A 25,124-nucleotide genomic window follows, 5' to 3' on the forward strand; every position below is an offset into this window, starting at 1 on the left:
TTGCTCGCGAAGACACAAAACTTAACAAACATTTAGTTGCTAAGTTTCCGGCAACGGTGCCAAAAACTTGATGCGCGGAAATTGGAAGTCAATTTTACTCGACAACCAACTTCCCTTGGACGCATTATGTGATGCATGTGTCTAAAATATGCGTTGATAGCCATGTATCGATGGTCATGCGTTGGAATGAAAATTGCATTAACGAATGTATGCGATGACCATGCATCCTGCCACAAGTTTTCTTGCGTTCACGCCGCCAAGTATAACATGAACGCAACTTTCTCGGGTAATCCGAGGTCGAACACAGGGACTTGTAACTATATGTTTGCAGTGATTGTGCATGTGGCGGTTGAATAAAAGAATGGAGGGGATATTGCTACGTTAATCCTACTCCTACTCCTATCTAACAGACAACGTAATGAGAATATGGATGAAAGTTAGAGATGTGACAAACCTTGACATGAAATAAATGTGTGGGAATATAGATAAAATGCGGAGATGTTTTCATTGCAAAACTTAAGAGTGATCGCAAGGGCAACTTTAGTCAGCGTCAGACTATGCGATCATGTTACAACCATACACGGCAAGTCCTTTTCCAATGGAAATGGGTGCTCCTAATTCTAGGACGCATGTGTTGAACGCAAAGTGTCCATAGAGCTTATTCCTAAGTCTCTACTCTTGTCCTATGCGATGATGCAAAATGCATGAAAGCAAGGTGACCACATTCAATCCTATCCTATCTCTAGGATGCATGCGATGAGTTAATAACAAATAGTGCTCATTCCTAAGCGCCTATCTCTGGTATTATGTGTTCTAATCTAGCTCTTCCAAGCCTAGATTCTGACCTGACCTTCCCAAGCCTAGATCCTGTCCTTAAACTATCCTCCCGAATATCCCTAATGGACGAATGAAGCATACATAATACAAGACAATCGCATATACTTTGCTGACCTACGGTTGTTACTATCCTTAGTGAACAATGCATACCTTGCTTAATGCGTCCAACCACTTACCCTCTCGGGCAGTTGATTATTGCTGACGTTACTCATAGACAAGCAATACGTTAGCCTATAGGCAGGCATTGCAGCAGCTCACACTTAGCAAATAAGGTTACTCACATACTCGCGCAACGCATACCTCTCGGTAGTTTGCTACATACTTCATATCCCTAATCCACATGACTAAGTATGCAATACCCAAGCAATCCCACTAAGTGTTGCAATGAAAGTAAAGATGCTAAGCAAGAAGATGGAGATGAAGTCGAAGGAAAAGAGAAATGCATTGAAAACACATTACATTAATTTCTTAATTCCAAAATGTTATACAATACAATATGAGAAAAGAAAGGAAAAGAAATGACCGACTGGAAGAAAAGATTTGCTTCCAACGGATGTGCGTCAAGGCTGACGGTGGTGCCATGGATGGGTGGAGGAGCTGACTCTCTCGAGATCTAGCTCCGGTCGAAGGCTCCGGTCGTCACTCGGAATGGATGAAGGAGATGAAGAACTCTCAGCGTCTTCTCACGCAGTTTGTATGGATCACAAGGATCCGCCATAGGCGAACCTCAAGCGAAAACCTTGGATAAAATGAATTTGAGCTCATCGGCTTCTATTTATAGAGTTTGGATCGCCGACAGCATTAATTAGACTGCTCTGAGTCTGACATTCGACGCGTTAGTCCTTTCTGAACTTCTGTCACCAATGGCGTGGTAGGTGAAATGTCAGCATCAGCTATGGATTTTCTCGAGGTAGATGCGTTGATGCGTTCATTCCACCAACTTTGCATTGATCCCATTAGAATGCATTGTCGTGTAGCCGCAGTCATTCAATGGTCGCATTCACTTAACACCGCAACTCTACATGATGACCACAATCGCTTGACGAGCGCAATTCCCATGCGATGGACGCATACAGCTAATTACCGCAACATCCATGCGTTGATCGATGCATTTTCCTTGCGATTGAGTATTTCTCCACATGCAGTCGTCTATGTGATGGTACGATTTCCACGTTTGCGTTCATTTCCTGCTTGGCTACAAAAATAGAACATTGAATGCATAATTAACGCAAAGTAATAGGTTAGCTGAGATTCGACATGTTGATCGACGCAAACTCTTTTTCTCATGAATTCCTAGCATGATCGACATATATTCTGCCTAACAACCTTCATAATTCTAAGTAAAAGGCCTAAAATGACATGCAGATATGCAGCTGTGTTCCCATCTCCCCAATCAGATGAATCTTCAAAATAGTAAGCTTATTGAGTCGGCGATCTAGCCACTCTTACCCATACAAATTAAAGGATCGCCTTCATAGGCCAAAGTTTACAACTCACTCCGGATTTAGGTCATGTTACCTATGGTCATCCTGTTGAAATGTAAGTCTCTATTATGAATGGCGTTATATAATGAGACTAAGCATTTCATGGTCCAGTCATATACAAACTCCTTTGTATTTATATTGAATATCCCCGCTCACATGTCTGTACATGAATGATCAGGATCATATCATTTGTAACACTTTATAACAATTGTAACATCTATAAAGCGGGTCATACTCGTAGTGTCACCAGGATAAGGTATCCAACCTTATCCATCTACTACCGACCATTTCGGTTATCACTTAAACATGATCCACATGTATGTCTCTACATATATATTTAAGCTACAAGATAACCTTGGATGTTAGTTTATTGGTTTGTGGTTAATGCAACTAAAATTGATTTTATTAAATGAAAAAAGATGTTTATATATTATAATTACAAACTATAGGACCCTACGAAATTTAGGACATCAACCCCAACACCATAGTATTACACACATCACTACAATTGCTATGCTATAACGTCACAGTGCCAACATGGTTTCTATAAATATAACCCTAACCACCTAGGTCAGCTATTAGCCAAGTTTCCCAATTCTCCCTCTACTATATCTCATTCTCCTTTTGTTTTTACTCGATTAGGATTGTACAAATGCACTTTTATCATTGTTCATTAATTTTAAGGATGATTCTTGGCTAAACAAGTAGGTTCTATCTTTGGTTGAGGCGTTTTTTTCCAAGTTCTAGCTCTTGGTTGAGGAGTTTTTCCCCATTTATATTAAACTTGTAAGACTTTGCTTAACCAAATTGATTTTTACTGTCTTTGAATTTGCTTGATTCTTATTGATTGTATTATCTTGGAATTGTCTAACAAACTAGTCAAGATTTCATGATTTATCAATACAAGTTTATACTTAATCCGTAATCATTAAGTTACTAAATCAGTAAGTAGTAAAAGGTTTGATTAACTTGTGAATTGTTTGGCATCCACTCAATGAGTATTGATCAATTAATCTAGAGGAAAATCACATTAAATATTTGATTAAGCATCTCATCATAATCCCTAAATCTTAATGCATTTAGTTCGAGTATATAGCATACATTCATCTAATCATATTGGCTAATTAATTATTTTAGGACAATTAGTTACCATTACTAATCCCTTATTCTGTTCGTTGGAGATTTCAATTTGTAGATTCTTACCATCCAGTGTGAGTGATGAATACCTAAAAAGATCCATATTCACATCAGAAAACGCATGAATCTATCTCAACATGCTGGAAACTTGTTTTCCTCTTCAAAATGACATCAAGCAAAAGAGACAACAAGATGAATTTGTTTACCTCTTCTATCTTTACGTGAAAATCCCATATTCTCAACAAACAAGTTTCTCTCCATCGACAAAAATCACTGCTCAGAATTTCTTGGATAATTAGGGAAATTGTGATTTCTAACCTAAAAAGTTTTTGAGATTTCAAAACTAACCTCTTTTTTAAAATCTCGTTTTTTTTAACCTTTTTTTATTTTTTCAATGATTAATTTGAGGGCCCCACATGTGATGTTACTAAAATATCCTAGAAAAGGAAGGAGGAGAAAAAAACATGGGTCTTTTTACTCTTTAGCCGTTTGAAATCCCCCCGGTGATTTTTTTTTTTTTTTTTTTTTGCTTTTTCAATGGTATATCGGCAACATCACAAAAGTTGAAAAATTAAAAAGAGATTAGAAAAAGGGTTACAAATATAGCAAAATATTAAAAAATTTCCTAATATGAAAACATACTATTTTGCTATATTTGAAAATATTTCTAACAGTTTTATCATTTAAAATAATTTCTCTTAGAAAAACCACATTTTAAAAAAGAGGTTACTTTGGAAAACCCTGAAATATTTTAGATTAGAAATAGCAATTTCTCATCCTATTAAAAATAAAATATTTTTTTCCACTTTGGAAGATTTTATTCCTAAGTTTAAAATATTTCTTCCCAATTTCTGTCTGCATCACCCATCAAATCCTTTACCATCTGTCTCCACGAACCTGCAGCCAAACGGACAGAAAAGAATAAGAATTATAACGGTGAAAAAAAAACTATAGAAACCAAGAAAGAAGCCATGATTAATAAACCATGCGCTAGCTAAACAATTACAAACCTGTAGTACGAGAGTTTGCAGATGAGACAATTTAGCAATGTTGGAGTGGCCTGAGAATCAATGCGATACTGACCATCTCTCTTTACAAAGAAAGAAAGGGAAAACAAATTTGAAGTTAGAAAACCTTGTTTTCGAACTAGTACTCAAACAAGTCAAAACAGCATCAAGTTTCAGTGTGTGATACAATAAGGAAATTATGGATTAACAAGTGCCTTAAAAAAAACACTTACTAGGTAATCCGGTTCCTTGTTATGAGGAAATACACAACCTCCTACACGTACCATTTACAAAAACTTATTGATATCATCAATTGGTACCCAACAAGACCTGCTGAGACAGCAAAGAAATCAGAACAAACATTTTCATTTGTTAAGATGATTCAGCAGAAGTATACTTTTTCCTATGATCAATTTCAAAAATGAGATATTTACGATAACATTTTCAAAATAAGAATTCACAACATTTCCTACTGTATGAGCGGTTTGCAAAAGGCATTCAGTAGGTCTTTGATATCAACAAGGCGGTTGTTAGTTCCTACAATAAGGAACTTGAACGAGGAAATACCTGAAGGACCTATCTTGGAAATACTCTCTCCCCACTACCAAGAGAAAAGTCATCCATCGCCTCTACTAGACATCTTACATCTTCCAGTTTCTCATAGTGTTGATTTCTCATTGTGACAGTTCTCCAAGAGTGAGTTCAGATGTTTTCGTCTGCAGAAAAAACATATAATCCAGGAAATACAATGGAATGAGGCAAATTCCAAACCCAAGTGTCAACCCAGAAAGCTTTTCCTTTCTTTTTTTTTTTTTTTTTAAGGGAAACATGCATGAGAACTCCAATGATAATATGAAATTACGAAAGAAGGCATAGCCATAGGAATTACAAAGAAAACTCTTCCAATGGGCTGTGTTGGGGAATAAGCCACAAGAACAAAAAGGGCTAAAAAAGATATTGATTCAAAAATGCTGTCAAAAGTTGTTTCTCTTGATCCAAGTTGACCGAAGGAAGGCCCTGGTAAAGTTGAAAATTTATGAATATGGCCTATGGCTCACAATTTTGATATGTTCCATCACGGACACCTGGCATCCTACATTTTTTTTTTAACGGAAACCAAGATTTTCATTGATGAAATGAAAGAGACTAATGCTAGAAATACAATTAAACATAATAAGCAAGACAAAGCAAATTGTTGAAAATAGGGGAGTTTGCCCTAGGGGCGTTTTTGTCTTTTACCTGTGCCCTAGGATTTCCTACTGTTCTATTTATATGTGTAGTCTCTCTGTATTGTTTGTATCAGAAAATTAATAAGAAAAGTTCTATATCGTGGTTTTTTCTCCCTATTATAGAGTTTTCCACGTAAACTATTGTGTGCCTCTCTTTTTTTCCTCTTCTATTGCTTTTCATCATGGTATCAGAGCATGGAGATGAAACCCTGGCCACCATTGAGGAAAACCAAACAGGAGAATCACAAGTGTCATCTGGCACCACAACCACCGATATAGCACTATCGTACAAAACGCTATAGAATGGTACTTTCAGAAGAATCTACCACATCTTCATCAACCAATTGGATCAGACCAACTAGCAGGACAGGCAGTCGACTAGATCAGCAACCAGCAGACCCAGCCAGCCGATTGGATCGGCCACCAGACGGACCCATGCAGCACTCAGAAAAACCCTCGCGCCATGCCTCAGACGATCGGAAGCCGCGACGCGCCTCAAACGATCAGAAGTCTAGCGTTTAGCGACTTCCAGCTTCGCGCCGAGTCGTCCACAGTCGAACACCAGCCGGTCGACAAGTGCCAACCTGACCCATCCATCTTTCAACCGGTTGGAGCCTTCTGGACCAACCCTGCCGCGCACGTGGACCCCCTCAGCCGTGACCCAGCGGATTCCAGTCGTAGCATTTCGATCCCCGTTGCTGTCTGTACCCGATCCCAACTGAAGTCCGCTGATCCCAGCCGCAGTTCCTGCCCAGCACCGACCGTGCTTCCGTTCCAGCCGAGCTTGGGTGGCAGTCTCAGTCAACAAGTTCCTATGGGTGGCAAATTTAAAGTGGGGGAGTCATCATCACCTTACCTTGGACAAAAACTTGACTATATCCAGGAACAATTCACCCAACTTCAACTTCAACTTAAACAGCAAAACGAGTCTATTCAACAACAGATAGCCACCTTCGGAGAAGCACTCGGGACGACCTCGGGTATTTAATTAGATTTCCCTTCTAATCTACCGATGTACTCCGAAAATCCGGGAACCTCCTTCCCTACTTTACCTACAGCACATTTATGGTCTGGGCTATGGGAAACTCTGCAGGTTTTATTGTTGGAGAAAAATTGAATGGTCAAAACTGCTTTTCTTGGTCACAATCTATCAAGACGGCCCTCGAGGATCGTCATAAAATCGGATATTTAACGGGTGAGATACCGAAACCAAAACCAGATGACCCTCAAGAACGTATCTAGAAGGGGGAGGATTCTTTACTCCGATCTCTGTTAATAGGTAGCATGAAACCTCAGATAGGAAAAACTCTACTGTATGCTGCTACTGCTCCAAACATCTGGGATGTCGTTTAGAAGTTGTACTCCAAACGATAGAATGCATCTCGGCTCTACACCTTATGCAAGCAAGTTCATGAATGCAAACAAGGAACGATGGATGTAACAGCATACTTCAATAAATTGTCATTACTATGGCAAGAGATGGACCCATGTCATGAGATGGTCTGGGATTGTCCTTGCGGGGGAGTGCAACACTTCAAGTCCGCAGAAACTGATCGGGTCTATGATTTCCTTGCAGGTCTAAATTCTAAGTTCGATGTCGTACGGAGTCGAATCTCGGGCCATAGTCCAATACCGTCCCTCATGGAAGTTTGTTCTGAGATTCTTCTGGAGGAAAACGGGTCCAGTGCCATGAACAATTTACTGATCTCTTCAATAGATTCCGCTGCATTTAAAACATCTGATCCTGTTAATGATAAACAGTATCATCCAGGTGTTGGTAATGAAAGAATCTGAATTGCAGATGGATCCTTTGCTCCTATGGCAGGAAAGGGTCATCTCTCTCCTTTTAAGGGTTTAATCCTACAAGATGTGTTGCATGTTCCCAAAATTTCTTATAATTTATTATCTGTTAGTAAGATTACAAGAGATCTAGGGTGTCAGGTCATTTTCTCACCTAATGCTGTTTTTTTCAAGATCTGAGTTCGGGGATGACGATTGACACTGCCCGACATGATGGGGGACTCTATTTCCTTAATGTAGATACTTCTTCTAGGTCATGTGATAGGACTAGTGTACTTTCATCTTGTTTTTCTACTTTTGAAAGAGATTACATGTTATGGCATTTCCGTCTCGGGCATCTGAGTTTTCAATATATGAAATATCTATTTCGCCATCTGTTTCATAATATTAATATTTATGGTCTGACTTATGATGTGTGTATTCAGGTTAAACAACATCGTGTCTCATTGAGGTCTCAGCCATATAAGTTGTCTAAACCGTTCACTCTTATTCATAGTGATGTCTGGGGTCCTTCACCCGTCACTACCTCTACTGGCAAACGCTGGTTTGTGACGTTTATTGATGATCACACTCGGCTTACCTGGGTGTTCCTTCTCACCGATAAGTCCGAGGTCTTGTTAGTATTTCAACAATTTTATACCACTGTGGAAACCCAATTCAATACAAAAATTGTCATCCTTCGAAGTGACAACGGTCGTGAGTTTTTCAATAAGTCTTTCCAGGAATTTTTAACCTTTAAGGGAATTGTTCATCAAAGTTCATGTGCGTACACTCCTCAACAGAATGGGTGGCTGAGCGAAAAAATCGTCATCTCGTTGAAGTCGCTTGTTCTCTTATGTTGTCTACTTCCCTACCGTCCTACTTGTAGGGGGATGTTATCTTAACGACAGCCCACCTGATAAACTGCATGCTTCCCGTGTCTTAAAGTTTCAGACCCCTCTAGAGTGTTTCAATGAGTTCTATCCCAATAACCACCTTGTTCCTGATGTCCCTCTTCGAGTGTTTGGTTGTGTCGTGTATTTGTCCATGCCCATGGTCCTAATCGCACTAAATTCACTCCCCGCGCCCAGAAATGTGTCTTTGTTGGATATCCCCTTCATTAACATGGGTACAAATGTTATCACTCGTCCTCACGAAAATACTTTGTCTCGATGGATGTTACTTTCCTTGAAGATCAACCTTTCTTTCCCATTAATCGTCTCCAAGGGGAGAGTACTAGTGAAGAGACTCATTGGAGTCCAAGTTCATTAGGGTTATCTGAACCTGGGATTATTCTTCCTGAGTCTGAACCTGGGAGTGTTCTTCATGAGCTTGTCATGGATATTGACAAGACTGTCCTTCCAACCAAACAAGTTCCTTAGATAACATACTATAGGAAGAATCTCATAAAGGAAATAGTGTCGCCTATTACTTCTCCGACTCCGGTCCATGAGTTAGACCTAGCATCAGTTCTAGGTACTAGTATTCCTACCTCTAGTGATAACGATGTTTGTGTTGAAAATGACTGTTGTGTTGAAAATGATGTGGGTGAAAGCAGAGAAAGCCTCGATAGTACCGATGATTGTGCCAAGGACACCTTATACGATGATGATGGGGTTGCAAATGGTGACAGTTTTGAAAAAAACTACTCCAGCAGATGGTACTCTCGAGGGTGAATGTGCAAAAGGTTCTTCAGAAGATGAGACTCTTAAGCAGAAGGCCGAATGTGTTGGGGAGTCAGGTGAGAAGAAAAGTTATGATGCCTCTCTCGATCTTCCCATTGCCTTGAGGAAAGGTACTAGATCCTGCACGAAGTATCCGCTGCAGAGCTACCTATCTTACAGTAATCAGTCCCCTGAATTCAAGGTCCTTACTACAAGCCTGGACATAATTACGATACCAAGCAGTATACATGCAGCGATGGAGATTCCTGAATGGAAAACTGTAGTTATGGAGGAGATGGGAGCACTTGAGAAAAATAACACTTGGGATCAGGTCACCCTTCCTAGAGGACACAAGACAGTTGGATGCAAGTGGGTGTTTACAATAAAGTACAAGCCTGATGGAACGATTGATAGGTACAAGGCAAAATTGGTTGCCAAAAGCTTTACTCAAACCTTTGGAATAGATTATTCCGAGACTTTCTCCCCAGTGGCAAAGTTAAACACTGTCCGAGTCCTTATATCAGTAGCAATTAACAGAGATTGGGCCCTCCATCATCTTGATGTAAAAAAATGCTTTTCTAAATGGGAAATTAGAAGAAGTTTACATGAGTCCACCCCCGAGGTTCGAGAGTCAATTCAATCACTGAGTCTGTAAGCTAAGAAAATCCTTGTATGGGTTGAAGCAATCTCCAAGAGCTTGGTTTGGCAGATTCACTACCTTCGTGAAATCTCAAGGGTATAGTCAAGGGCATTCAGATCACAATCTGTTTACAAAAAGGTCAGTATCAGGAAAAATTACGGTCCTTATTGTGTATGTGGATGACATTGTCATATCTAGTATTGATGCCACAGAGATTGTTAGGCTAAAGAGAAGAATGGCTGAGTTCAAAATTAAAGACCTTCGAAAATTGAGGTATTTCTTCGAAATGGAAGTGGCTCGATCGAAATAAAGAATTTCAGTTTCTCAACGGAAATACACTCTTGACCTGCTCAAGGAGACAAGTATGACAGGTTGTAAACTAGCTGATACCCCTATGGAGGTTAATGCTAAACTCATTAACTTGAATAACAGTGTTCCAATTAATAAGGAAAGATATCAGCAGCTTGTTGGAAGATTGATCTACCTATCTCATACCAGACCAGACATATCTTACGCTGTCAGTGCAGTCAGTCAATTTATGCAAGCTCTTTACAAAGAACATATGAAGACTGTGGAACACATCCTGAGATATTTGAAAACTACTCCTGGTAAGGGGTTGATGTTCAGGAAGTCTGACAAACGATGCATTGAGGCTTACACAGACGCTGATTGGGTAGGTTCGGTTGTGGACAGAAAGTCAACATCTGGGGTACAATACCTTCGTGTGGGGTAATCTCGTTACTTGGAGGAGTAAGAAACAAGGGGTCGTTGCCAGAAGCAGTGCGGAGGCAGAATATAGGGCTCTGAGTCTAAGAATATGTGAAGAGATCTAGCTAAAAAAGATCCTAACGGATCTCAATCAAGACAGTGATCTCTCGATGAAACTCTATTGTGACAACAAAGTCGCAATAAGCATCACAAATAATCCAGTGCAGCATGACGAACAAAACACGTGGAAATTGATAGGCATTTCATCAGAGAAAGACTAGACAGTGGCAGCATTTGTATTCCCTACATTCTCTCCAGTCAACAAATCACAGATGTTCTCACAAAAGGGCTTCTTAGATAAAACTTTGATTTTTGTGTTAGCAAGTTGGGTCTTACTGATATCTATGGCCCAACTTGAGGGGAAGTGTTGAAAATAGGAGAGTTTGTCCTAGGGGCGTTTTTGTCTTTTACCTGTGCCCTAGGGTTTCCTACTGTTCTAGTTATATGTGTAGTTTCCCTGTATTGTTTGTATCAGAAAATTAATAAGAAACATTTTATATCGTGGTTTTTCTCCCTGTTATAGGGTTTTCCACATAAACTATTGTGTGTCTATCTTTTTTTCTCTTCTATTGCTTTTCATCACAAATAATACTAAATAAAGCCCATTGAGGGATTTGTCCAGAAAAATAAAGCAATTACAAACAAAAACAACCCAAAAGGGAACAAAATGGCTCTTTGAACAACACTCCCAAACACCACTGCAACGGAAGCTATGAGAAGAAGCACCATGTAATGAGAACAATTACTATGGATATAATCCAAGGGAGAGAAAGCCAGCTACAACTTTGGCAAAACAATAAAACCAACAAACCATAAAACCAATGTCATAGGAGGGAAACAAATCAACTAGATCAAAGCAACAAATCAACTAGATCAAAGAAACAAATCAACTAGATCAACTGGAGAATCATTACGCCTTAAAAAACGACAAATCCAATTAGATAAAGGCCGCCAAGAACTATAAGAGAGGGCAATCAAAACCAGAAAAATCCATCCTCCAAATTTGCCAACTTGGTAACAAAGCCACCTTATAATCTGAAAGTAGCAGAAGAAACAGTCCTTAAAACAATCAGCAATCTATTAGAGAAACAAACTTGTAGAAGTTTGTGCAAACATCACCTCCAAATAAAATTCCTTGATAATCTTGTTCTTGAGACCAATTATAAACAGACAACTAACCCAAAAAACAAGCCACAAAATTCTGAAAAGGAGTGCCTCTGAAAGAAAAGTCCATACAGCTCACAGAGAATAACAACCCAAGACCTCAAGTATTCCGCAAGATACAAATCATACCAAGATGCTTCAAAAGACAAACTAACCAGAATGATGCTTAGCTTTACAGAATTGCAAACCACAAACTTCAACAATGGAGGAAATATGGGATGGAATTTCAGAAGGAGACATGGGAGAATAACATACATCCTTTCTCTCTTCATTCCTCTGAAACAAATTAATAAGGGCTTCCCTGTAATGCTCATCAGAAACTAAAAGCTCATTCTCAGGGGCTTCAACAAAAGTGTCCAACTCTTCACTACTCATGCTAACAGTGGAGTCATCAAATGAATCATTATGAATTAAAGGATTTTTTGGAGTAGAGCAAATAGGAATACCATTCAGAAGCTGGGTTTTTTACTCTGGAAGAGAAAATTTTGTTCTTAATAGTAAGTATTCCTTTGGCGGCAGACCTTGATTTTTTTTATATTGTGTAGTCCATCAGTGCTCATGCTTCATGAATAGAATACTATACTACTAAGTCTTAGGCCACAACTCGTTTGTTTCTTTCGAAAATATCCACAATCATTTTTTCATAAATTCCTCATTCTTTATACTTTGATTTCAGACTTCTGATCCTCCACATTCCAAAAGCTTGGAGACTGAATACCAGTTGATCAAATGTTTCAATTTCCCTTCACTATCAGCAAAAAGATTTCCTCATTTTTCTCTAACCCTAGCATTGCCTTCCTTGGTAAATGGAATAAGGGCATAAGATCCATTGGAAGACTTGAAAGAACAGCACTAGATAGACTGTCAACCACCCTTGTTGATGAACAGAATTTCCTCCATCTCCCAATTTCTCAAGCTTTTCTCCAAAAGACGGCATACCAGTATAAAAATCAAGTTTTCTACGGATATCATGCAAGGTATCCCCAAATACAATAGGGGAATAGCTTCTAATGTGCAAAGTGAAATACCTGCTTTAATATCCCAGCTAGAGCTATAGTTTAGCAGAACGGAATACACTAAGATTGCCAAACTAATACGCAAAGTATCCTTAATAAACACTGCCTTCTTTCTTTTTTGAATCATCCAATTTTTCTGCATCATGCATTTTGGAACAGATCCATAGACCACGTCTGAAAAATCTACCAACATTTTTTAGGCACTTCATCATGAAACCATCCAACCAAGAGCCTTATCCCCCATCAAGCTTACAGTAACAGCAATAACCCATCTACGATATTCAAACAACCATTAATAAAGGCTTCAACAAAATCCTTTGGGAATCCTCTTTCTCATATAACTTGGTGAAAATATAAATGATCTTCTTTTCAATATCTTTTCTTCAACCAACCACAGGCTAACTAACTCTTCAGACACCATCTCCCATCCACTTCACCTTCTTTTATGTCCATAGGGAAAATGCCATAGAGCTCCCTCTTCAATTTCTTTCTTTGAAGCCTTTCCTTAAATTGATAAGCCCCCAAACTCCTCCTTGGTATCTGTTGGACCAACTACTTTTCAGTTTTCTATTCTTTCGTTTCTGTCCAAAGCATTTCTTTCAGTTACCATGCAGTACACCATTATGTCCCCAAGTTCTTCAATTCTTCATTAAGTTGGAAGCCTTCCAACCCTCTGTGTTTTCTTCATCTAGTAGTGTTTTGAAAGCTCAAAGCGCAATAACCCTCTTGGGCTTCAGTCAGATTGGGGGCAAAAGATTTAGAGCTATTAAGTATCAAAATCTCACTTTCGTGGAGATCCACATTGAACCTTGTAGGAAGGTCTCATGTGCATGTAAAATAAAAATCTTGAAATTTAAATGACTAAATGAAACTTTAAAAAATAATAATAAAAGAGAGAGACAATACTTCTTTTGTAAATTTCATACATCAATTAAATTTGTTTATTAAAAAATAATTAAAAAAATAAAATTAAAAAAGAAAACTTAACTAAAACCACTGCCTTCATTTTTATTTGTTTATTATTTCTTAAGACAAATACATTTCTCTTTCATTATCAATTTTTGATGGTACAGAAAAAGAATAAGAGTTCCTTGGACTATCAATTGACAGAATTCTTATGCTGCAATAATAGACCGAAATATCATTATACAAATGCATGAGTTAATTCAAAAGTTCTAATACAATCCACTCCAAATAAATATAACTCTAAAAGAGATTAGGTACCTTTTATTAATTGTAACAGTCTCTTGGATTTGTACTTTTTTCTATAGACTGGTGGCTCACCTCGTTTTCGGTTTCTGTTCACCCATGAATGACATTCAAGAATTAATTGTTACAAGGTTTCACACACTTGTGGAGAATTTACCAGTGTTTGAAGACTTTTTTAATGAATGCTATACATGATTTCCTCAAACATTCAGGATGCAGACGCTTATAGAATTTTTCAGCAACACTCCACTCCCATCTTGGAGTTAGCGAGTTTGAAATTGATGTTTCTCATTTTTTGTATAAGATGGAGTATTGTGCAACGAGGAACATCAATTTCCTATTCTGGAATTTCAAGTGGCTTGGGGACTTATATGTGAAAATTTCAGGAACCGACCCTTTTCCCTTGAACCCTCTACTTCTCTTCTTTGTTATAGTCCCAATATCCTCACGTCATCGTTTTCTCACATTGTACCTCGTGACTTCCCCCAATCTACACCAGCAAACTCCTTACCAGTTGTCCTTGCAGGAGCACTTCCCAGTTGAAAAATGATGAAACCTATTTGAATCTCTCAATATTATTTGCCTTCTAATAATCCTAGATGCAAACTTCATAAATTCATGGCAATCGTTGCAAATTCTGATATTCTTTATGATCCTTATTGGACTAATTCCATTAGGTTTCTTAATCAAACCAAAGGCAAGAGCAAGTTTCTCGCTGTGGAAACATATGGATTTGAACTTTTCGTCCTCTCCAACATCATGCAAAACCAGATTTGTATTTGGGGTAAATCCTTCTTCTTGAAGTTTCCCTATCAACATGTTCAATTCCTCATATATTTTTTCTGTTTCTGGATGAGTCCGATCTTCTGATGTAAATCTGCGCACCTCATTATCAATTTCAATCCAACTGTACCCAGCAAACTTCTTCACATTCTTGCTATTCATGAGATTCCTAACTGATGCTACATCCTTCCATCTACCCATAGAGGCATACATATTTGAGAGCATAATATATGGTACAGCACTCGTAGGATCCAATTCAAAGAGATGCTTAGCTGCCATTTCTGCATTTACAACATCACCCTTTGTTGAGCTAATGGATAGAAGTGTGGACCAAATCAGGAAATCTGGTTCATGGGCCATATTTTTTATTAGACTAACTGCTTGACCTATCCGGCCCGTACGTCCTAGGAGATTGACCATGCATGCATAATGATCCAAAGTTGGTGTCAGTCCATGTTGGTTGCTTATAGAATCAAAGTACCCCTGCCCTTGCTCAATCCAATTACAATGGAGACAAGCAGATAAAACCCCAATAAAAGTTACATTATCGGGTTTAAATTTCTGTTGTAACATATTTTCAAAGAGTTCAAGGGCATCCTTATCATGTCCATTTTGTGCACAACCAACAATCATAGCATTCCATGAAACCACATTCCTAGTTGGCATCAGGTTGAAGACTGACCTTGCATCATCAATGAAACCACATTTAGAATACATATCAATTAGTGCGCTAGAGACGAGCAAATTATTATTAAGTCCAGCAAGAATTGATTTTCCGTGGACTGCCTGACCATGATGTAGAAATGCCAATTTGGCACAAGAACTGACAACACTTGATAAAGTGTAGCTGTCAGGTTCAATATGTTCTAATAGCATTTCATTAAACAACGATAGTGCATCCTCTTCTCTGCCATTTTTTGCATAACCCACCAACATGGCTGTCCAGCAAACAATATCCTTCTCTTTAAACTCACTAAACACTTTTCTTGCTGCATCTACACGTCCGCATTGACAGTAAGCTGCAATTATAGTTGACATGGTAACTTGATCGGGCATATGTCCAGACAACCGCATTTCATGTAACAAACCAATACACTTCTCAGGCTTTCCATTCTTTGCATACCCAGATATCATTAAGTTCCAAGAAACCAAATTCTTGTTAGTATGACAATCAAACAACCACCTTGCCTGTTCAATCTCACCACATTTGGCATACATATCTGTTAAAGCATTACAAATAAACACATTCCCTAAAAAGTTATGCACAATAACGCTCCCATGAATCTGTTTCCCACGCCTCAAGTCCAACAACTGTGTAGATGCATTCAATATGCTTACAATCGTATACTCCGTAGGCTCGAAACCTTCCCTTTGCATTCTTTTAAAAAGCTCAAGCGACTCTTTTGGACAACTATTTCCAGCAAAACCTGCAATGGTCGTATTGTACGAAACTGAATCCCGAAAAGGCATTTGATCAAATGTCGCCCGCAAATTTTGAATAGAACCCGATTTAGCATGCGCAGAGAGCATAGCGTTCCAAGAGAAAACATCCCTTTCAAGCATTTTATCAAACAAGTTCTGGGCATCTCGAAGCTTGCCAAATTTTGCATACAAATGAAGTAGCTGATTGTGAAGAAAGGGATCGGTGGGTTGGAAAAGATGGTGCTCCATGTGGGACTGGAGTCTCTTAGCTTGGTTGATGTCATTTTTACGAACACATTCAAGGACCAATTGGGTGTATGCCTCAGAAGTGGCAGTGCTCTGAGAGCAGAGCAAGTCTATTGCTTGCCGCAGCTTGGATTTTGCTTTCATTTTCAATCTTCTCGAGTTTGAATTCGAGATTGTTTAACAATCAAAGGTAAACAAGAGTCGCAATCCTAACATGGTATGCCATTTTTTAGATATACTGGAAAATAAAACACAGAAATTATCTTCCCGAGCAGTGCAGAGGTTGGCATGTAAGATTATCGAGCAAAGTTATGCATATAAAATGAAAGTCTCCGGAAATTTGGGCCATGACCTAAAATTTGGGTCCATGATGTCAAATGATATTTAAAAAAAAAAAAAAAAAAAATGTCGATTGACCTTTTGCTGATGTCATCGCGATATCAAATTACAAAATTGCCCTCCCTTTTGTCTTCTATACGAATCGTCTATCTGCGGCCACAATCGAAGTTCTTGGGTAAGTGAATTTAATCTTTGTCGTATATGTGTTAGGATACCACCTTACAAGAAAATACTCAAGAATACAATAACAAGCTCAAGTATATCGAGATATGGAAATTGGTGAAAATATATTGAGATAAGCTATAATATCATAGAACATGATAACCTAGCCTTTCGAGAGGGCTAGTCTCTCCTAAATTCCAACATAATAAACCCTTATGACAAATTAAAGGGCAAAATGGGAGAAGAAAGATTCTTTCCATTTAGTTCCTTTTTTATATGGTATATATAGGTGTATTTTTAGGAAATTTTCAAAATTGGAAAAATAAAGGAAACTAATTATACTAAATAGCAAAATTTATTATTTTTTTTTTATATAGAAACTAATAGAAGTCTATCAGTATTTATCATTGATAGAAACTAATAGAATCATATCATTGATACTATGTGATAGATGCTGATAGAAGTCTATCCGTGTCTATGAATGTTTTTTTTTTTTTGTGTTATTTCTGTAAATAGTTTGACATTTTTAATGTGGGAAAATTTCTCTATTTTTTAAACAAAGAAAATTCAAGGGCACCAAATAGTATACTATTCATTCTACTTAAAATTTGCAACTAAAATAGTCACTTTCTTTTTTCATAATAATAATTTTAAGGAAGTCCTTATCTCTTAATTATTTATTTAAAAGTTTAATAGTGAGGTGGGAAGATTCAAATTTTCCTATCGTGTTTTAATAGTCAATTAATTATTAAGGAAAAGTAATCATTGTGTTCGCACGAGGTTTTCAAGAAAACTTAATTCGTGGAATTTGAACTTTTGTTGATGTTGATGTTTATGCGATGTGGTTCGATCTCTCGTACTTGATTCTCTGATTCTCTCTTAATTGAATGCGTATATTTGACTTGAAGAAGCAGAGCGCGTGATTTTATTGAAGTTGAAGTCTTGGAAGAGTCCTTGTATCTTTAGGGGACTTGTGTCTTCAAAGAGTGTATAGCTTCAGGAGGTTTCGTTGGGTTGGAATCGGTCGGCATGTTCTGTGAGTTTCGGAATTTAATAATCAATCGGTCACATCTGTTTTTATTTTGGGTTTCGATGTGTTCTGCATAGGTTGAGGACGAAGATAATATAGTTAGAGCCAGATAAAGTGAGAGCGAGTTAGTTTTGCGAGAGCAATATAAGCGAGTGCAAGATCAGCGAGATCGACACTGGGGAGAGTTGGATCAGCAAGAGCGAGATGGACGAGAGCATAATAGGCAAAAGTGATATATGAAAGAGTGAGACAAGCTAAGTCTATATTGTTATTGATTTTTTTTAAGAACCTTCTAACTGATAGATTGAATGTTCATATCATGCAGGAGTAATTTAAGATGTCAAAAACTTTGAAAATACGTGAAGTTTATAGGTTTCCCTAGTAAGAATGAGTCTGGCCCACTTTGCGAATGCCAACAAGATTGTGAAGGATAAGAATGAGTCCTGGCCCACTTTGCGAATGCCAACAAGATTGTGAAGGATAAGCTTACCTGAGGGCAGTTAGAGATGTTCAAGAGAACAACTTCTTTGTTAGATGAAAGGTCGTTGAGGGAATTGAAGAAGCAGAGAGCAGACTCGATCAACTTCTTTGTTAGATGAAAGGTCGTCACATTTTCGAAAGACAATTTTTTGTTGATTACTAGTTTGTGCTAGTCCTTTACGCGAGTTGTTCGAAGTGAGGAGTCCTCACAAGAACTTGCAAGGAAATATTTTGGTAATCAGTAGACTTTGGATGCATTCCACCTGAATTTACTAGAAGAAGAATATAAGAATTTGGAGTTCGAAACGATGATGATGCTGTTAAGATCACCCTACAAAGATCTTAGCGTTACAAATAGTTGAACTCTACAAAGATCTTCCCAGAAAAGAAGGAAGCAAACATCACCATCGTTCTGTATGTATTGTGGAGGGGCTTTGTAGTCAAGCTTATATTTAACTCTCATGATAACATCATACTCTGTAACCCTATAAATGTGAGCTTTAAGTTCTTCATACTTCAATGTAATAGGCACATTAACTCCTGTTAGCTTGCCTTCAATATACAAATTTTGGTTCTCATCCCAATCACCTCCGTATCGAATGAGTAGACATTTTTCTGTCATCCTACAAAGCAAGAGAACATTTTCCATTAAGTTGTACAAGCAGATGAATATCGTCTAATACATATTGATTTCTCTCGTTGTCGCTCTCTCTTGTTCTCGTTCTCATGACTCTCGCTATCGCTCTTTTTCGCTCTCACACTCTCTCGTTGTCGCTCCCTCTCACTCTTTCACTCAAAACCTTAAACCCTTGGTAATGATTGCTCTCACTCAGACTCCTTTTGTTATGCTATTTTCATATCTTTTTTGAAACCACGTTCCAACAAACACCAATGAAACCATGTTCTACAAAAGTCTGTTCCGTTCTGAAAACTTCGTTTGGTTTTGAAAAACTCCATTTTGGAAAACCTTGTTCAACAAAATCATAGTTCAAATGCAGTTTAGATTTTAAAAAATTCACCATTATATTTTTGGTGTGTTAACGATTTGAGGTTTTAGACAGATGATTTTGTGAAAATTGTCAAATCATTCATACACTGACAAACAATCACATCATGATGGAAAAGAGACAGCAAAAGCGAGATCCATTGAAGCGAGAGCGAGACCAATATCGTGAGGGGCAATTCTTGTAATTTAATATCGTGATGATGTCAATTGAGGGTCAATTGACTTTTTTTAAAAAAAAAAAAGGATCATTTGGCATTATGGGCCTAAATTATAGGTCATCAACCCAAATTTCCCAAGAGTCTCCATTAGAAATCAAAATTGGGTAACTTTGTAATTGAAATAAAGATTGAATTCATGAATGGCCACCCAGATAAAAGGAAAATTTCACAAAATAACCTAAAAACCAAAAACTTTTCTATGAATGACCTCTTTCTAAAAATTTTGTTCTCATTGACATTTTCCATACGTGAAATACCATCTTTGCCTTTAGTTTTAAATGTTATTGTCCCTTCTTTTATTCTTGTTCATCCTTTGTGAAGGAACTCGTTTTACGGAGAACCTATGAGTGGAAGCGGATTGTCCAAATCCCATTTCGATTGAAACAAACATTTACAATCAACAATACAGATTATGCATCAAAACATAAATTACAGCATGCTTTTGAATAAGAAAAAGGGTTTAGAGATTATATCTTTGAAGAACTCTTCAAGTAAATCTCTCAAACTAATTCGAACGCCTCGAACAGCAACAAACTCTTCTCAAACAGCAACAAGTCTCGAACCAAAAGAGAGGACACTACCACTTGGTGACCTTGGTATTCTCGATGTGAGAACCCAAGAGTGGTGGGCTCTTGCTATTTTGGTTAGGAGAGAGTTTAGAAGTTGGAGGAGGAAGACGATTGAATGAAGAACAAGCTATCACATGGAGTTTTCTTTAATCGTATAGAGAAAAGAGTCTATGGCATAGGCTCTAATCAAATCGTGTAGTAGACTTCACAAGTTGTGTAACTCTTCTTCTTGGAATAATAAAATCATATTTCATTTACCCCAATTTGCCACAAAAACTGATTAACTTCCTACTATGGTGATTAGAGAGAAAAAGGGAATTGACTATCAAATAATTAATAATTATAAATAAATATGACAATCAACTTATCATATTATATTTATAACCTATAGTTTTAATATTGCATCATATACAATATAAACTATAGTTCTTTTTCTCTATTTTATGACATTTAATATAAATCATATTTATGTTAAATTTAACAATTATGTGAATCTCATTCAAATATTTATTCCTCCAATTAAACAATAATGTATCAAATACATTATGTCAATTATATCATATATAATTAAATTCCCTCTTATTAATTTGAACATTTCAAATTAACCCAAAAACTGATTCTCAACTAAATCCTTTGAGCTACCAAAGGGACCTTATGAACCTGTAGCTTGAAGCTCCAACGGTACGTGAATAAATAATTAAACTCTTTAATTACTTTATCCACCATTCGTTAACTGTCGAACACTCCATTAAATACCGACAGCTGCACTCTTCGCACTACAAATATATTTCTGTGTCCATTGGATATAACCAATCAACGATACTATGACCCTTCACAAATTGCTTATAAGTACAGTTGGGCCAAATTACCGTTTTGCCCCTATAGTTACATCTAACTCCTTAAGTACTATTGATCCCTTTAATGAACAATAGATCATAGTCTCATTATGACTAAACTCCCCCTCAGGCCAAGAGAGGATGTGGCGCTACATTGTTCAAGACTCAGAACCAGCCCTTAAGGGATCAATTTATCTACTTACCCATACTTCGAGGAAGGAGTGAATTCCATCTTGTGTAGCTGAGTTCCCAACTCCCAAATCAGACGAATCCCCAAAATGGTAGGTTTGTTGAGTCAACGATCTGGCCACTCTCACCAACACAAATCAAAGGACTGCCCTCATAGGCAGGAGTTCACAACTAACTCAGGATTAAGGTCATGTTACCTATGGTCATCCTAGTGAAATGAAAGCTTCTATTATGAACAGCGTTATATAACGAGACTAAACATTTCATGGTCCGGTCTTATACAAACTCTTTTATATAGAATATCCCCGTTCGCATGTCTAATACATGAATGATCAGAATCAGATCATTTGTAGCACTTTACAATATTTGTAACATCTACAAAGCGGGTCACACTCGTAATGTCACCAGGATAAGGTACCCAGCCTTATCAATATACTACAGACCATTTAGGTTATCACTTAAACATGATCCGCCTATATGTCTCCACATATATGTTTAAGTTACAACAATAACCTTGGATGTTAGTTTATTGGTTTATGGTTAATGCAACTAAAATATCATATATTTCATAGACAGAGTGAATAAAATATCAAATATTATTAATCATATAAATATTTGTTCGTACATGGTTTACGAACTATAGGACCCTACGAGATTTAGGGCATCAACCCCAACAATGATCTTCCCTTCCAACCACAGAATAACCTACCATAAATGAATGTAACTATTTATTCTCAACCAACATTGTACCACTAGAATTCAATGTTATTGCTTCTTAACCATGGGACAAGTAATGGAATATCATTTTCAACTCTTCAGCTTCAACTCCATTCAATTTATTTTGTGAGTTTAGAGCGAGCATTCTTCGAAGAAGATCATTCTATATACCTAGAAACGAATACTGTAAGTATTAACTGAAAGTTTTAGAAGTTCGTTCATTATTATTTTTTCAATCGTGTACCACTATATATGCAATCATGTATCGTCATATTTGCGATTGTATATCATGAGGTACACGATCGTGTACCACAACATACATGATCATGTATTATTAGATATTAGATTATATACCATTGTATATATGATTGTATATGTGGTGGTATACAATCATGTACCTCATGATATACGATCGTATATCCTTTTGTAGGCGATCGTTTACCAAACACATTTTTGTTTATGTAATTTCAAGGTTTGATCGATTATTATAATTGGCGTATTGTAGATAAATGAAATTACGTCGCATCTTTGTACGGTATAGCGGGGAGTGGGACCAGACCAGAAGTGACTATGTTGGCGGTCACATGAAAGGTCTAAAGATTAGACATGATATATCCTGTAGTGAACTAGTGAGTCTTCTACACCAACACTGAATATCGATCCGGATAGATTTAATATACACATCAAATGTTGTTACAATCTATTGGTCTAAGCTCCTCCAATCGATATAGTCGATGAGGAAAACCTTAGTTTTTTTTTAAGGCAGTGATGCATCCTGGATACCTCTGTTTGTATCAGTCATACCACATGGTATCATAAATCTACACTGAGAACATGTACCATCAAGACAATCTAACCATTCTAACCATTCCAACTAGTCAAAACTTTGGTGTTCCAACTACATCAAGACATAACATTCCCATTATGTCTTCACTAGATGAGAACATCGAGCCATGTAACCTACAGGATGATGGAAATGAAACTTGGATGGGTCACAACATCCAAACGAGATGCACCTCACAGACTTATACTAAATATGGATACGGACAATCTCTAGGTCCACAACCAGTTCTAACACCTTTCATTCATATTCCAACCCCACCTGCTCCGAGCCCACCAATGGCGATGTCCTTAGATCCAATTCAGTCAAATGTTCATACCCAACCATTCATAGATGTACCTAGAGCATCTTGCCCATCTTATGATGAACTTTTCTTAATACCTCACGACTGCCTAAATGACGAGGATATAAAAATTGGTCAGATTTTCTTTTCCAAGTATGAGTTATCTGTTAAATTGTCAATGCTTGCGATAAGAAAGAATTTTGACTACCATGTAAAGAAGTCAATGAAGAGCTTGTTAACCATGCAGTTTTAGTGAGGAATGTAAGTGGCAGGTCCATGCAAAAAAATTGGTAAAAAGTGATTCCTTTAAGGTGACGAAATATCAAAGCATACATATATGTGCACTTGAAATAAGGAGTGGAATCATTGACAGGCTAAGAGTTGGGTTATTGGACATTTAATCAAGTCCAAATATGATCAAGTCGGTCGATCATATCGCCCAAGGGATATAATTGAAGACGCTTGAAGAGATTATGACGTGAATATAAGCTATGGACGGGTTTACTGCACACGAGAATATGCATTGGTATACTTATGAGGGTCGCCAGAAGGATCCTAGTGTGATGCGATATGGGGGATACAATGGTGGGCAAGAGTTTATTAAGTCCATTGTAGGTATGATAAGATGACCACAAACATAATAGAATGCTTTAATGCATTATTAAAGGATGCTCGAGAACTCCTCATCACAAAACTGTTGGAGCCAAACGTGAGTGGCTACAAGGTTGGTTCTACATTCATCAAACAAATGCAGTTGCATGCACAAACATAGTTTCTAATTATGCATTTGATATTCTGAAGACTGAAGAATTGAATTCTAGAACGTATCGTGTTTTCCCAATTAACATGCATATCATCAATGTAGATTATGGACATTTGGGGTTCATGGATCTTCATGCACGTACATATAGTTACATGGAATTCAATTGTTTAGAGATTTCTTATCGCATGCAATTGTTGTGGCTGAACTTCGAAACATAAATGTTCAAACTCTATGCGCAAAATGGTTTATTGTTGAATGTGTAATTGCTACGTACGTATTAATTGCATGCAATTATTGTTGAATGGGCATCAGTAGAATGTTCATATCCTAATACAAACAATTAATGTTTAGACGATCATGAGTTAGTTCTAAATGATCATATAAATAATCTTAAAAGATCATATAGTTCATCCTAAATGATCGTGTAGATGATCCTAAACGAGCATTTGTACAATCGTTTAGATAATCATGTACGATTGTATAGTTAATCATGTAGGATCATTTAATATTACGTACATAATTGTTTAAGATTACATGCATGATCATTTCATATTACCTATATAATCATTTATGATTATCTGAACGATAAAGTATTAAATACAACTGGAATTAGAAATACTTACATCCTTAAGCACTCATTTGTTCCTATCGAGTGTTTTGTAGAACTCTTTGGTCCATAAGGTATACACTGTTGGGTTTTATGCCCTAAAACTCGTAGATAGTAAATGTTATTAATTGACCATCATCAATAAAGACTTATCGATGTTAATTCAATAAATGTTATTGATTATGTTGTATTCTATTTTGTCTTAATAATCCTAAATCCAATAAACTAACATCCAAGGCTGCCTTATGAGTCTTGATTGTATATGAAAACATATAGGAATCAATGTTCAAGATACAACCTAAAGGGTCTATAGTATCGGGATAAGGTTGGGTACCTTATCTTGGTGGCACTATGGATACAGTCCACTTTGTATTTGATACAAACACAATGATCCAACACGTTCGTGTAGGTGATAGGCGAGTGGGGTATCCTATGCAATAAGTTTGCATAAGACCGGACCACGAAATAGTAACCACTAGATGTAACGTCGCTAACTAGTTATTCCTATTTCAATTGGATGACTTAGACAACTTAGTCTTAATCCTGAGTGTATTATGAACTTCAATTCACGAGGGAATGCCCTTTGATTTGTATGGGTGAGAATGGCTAGTTTTCCTACTCAATAAGCCTACCATTTTAGGGACAAAACCGAGAGGAAGCTGGGAACATAATAATACAAGATCGAATTCACTCCTTCCC

General features: G+C 37.3%; 1 pseudogene across 3 annotated transcripts; it reads right to left on the bottom strand.

Moving 5' to 3' along the window:
- Positions 1 to 3,568: 3,568 nt before the first annotated feature.
- Positions 3,569 to 16,979, bottom strand: LOC120083534 (pentatricopeptide repeat-containing protein At2g22070 pseudogene; annotated as a pseudogene). 3 transcript variants are annotated; one of them, XR_016531063.1, is made up of 5 exons: positions 13,950 to 16,979; positions 5,033 to 5,181; positions 4,699 to 4,795; positions 4,469 to 4,548; positions 3,569 to 4,355 (listed from the first exon to the last, which is right to left on the bottom strand). The product of XR_016531063.1 is annotated as a pentatricopeptide repeat-containing protein At2g22070 pseudogene, transcript variant X2 (transcript). The 3 variants fall into 3 exon arrangements; XR_016531062.1 differs by having other exon boundaries at positions 4,699 to 4,798; XR_016531064.1 differs by lacking the exon at positions 5,033 to 5,181.
- Positions 16,980 to 25,124: the final 8,145 nt, after the last annotated feature.

The sequence above is a fragment of the Benincasa hispida genome, chromosome 8 (assembly GCF_027475165.1).
Source record: "Benincasa hispida cultivar pf3 chromosome 8, pf3_genome.v1.1, whole genome shotgun sequence".
NCBI classification, from domain to species: domain Eukaryota; kingdom Viridiplantae; phylum Streptophyta; class Magnoliopsida; order Cucurbitales; family Cucurbitaceae; genus Benincasa; species Benincasa hispida.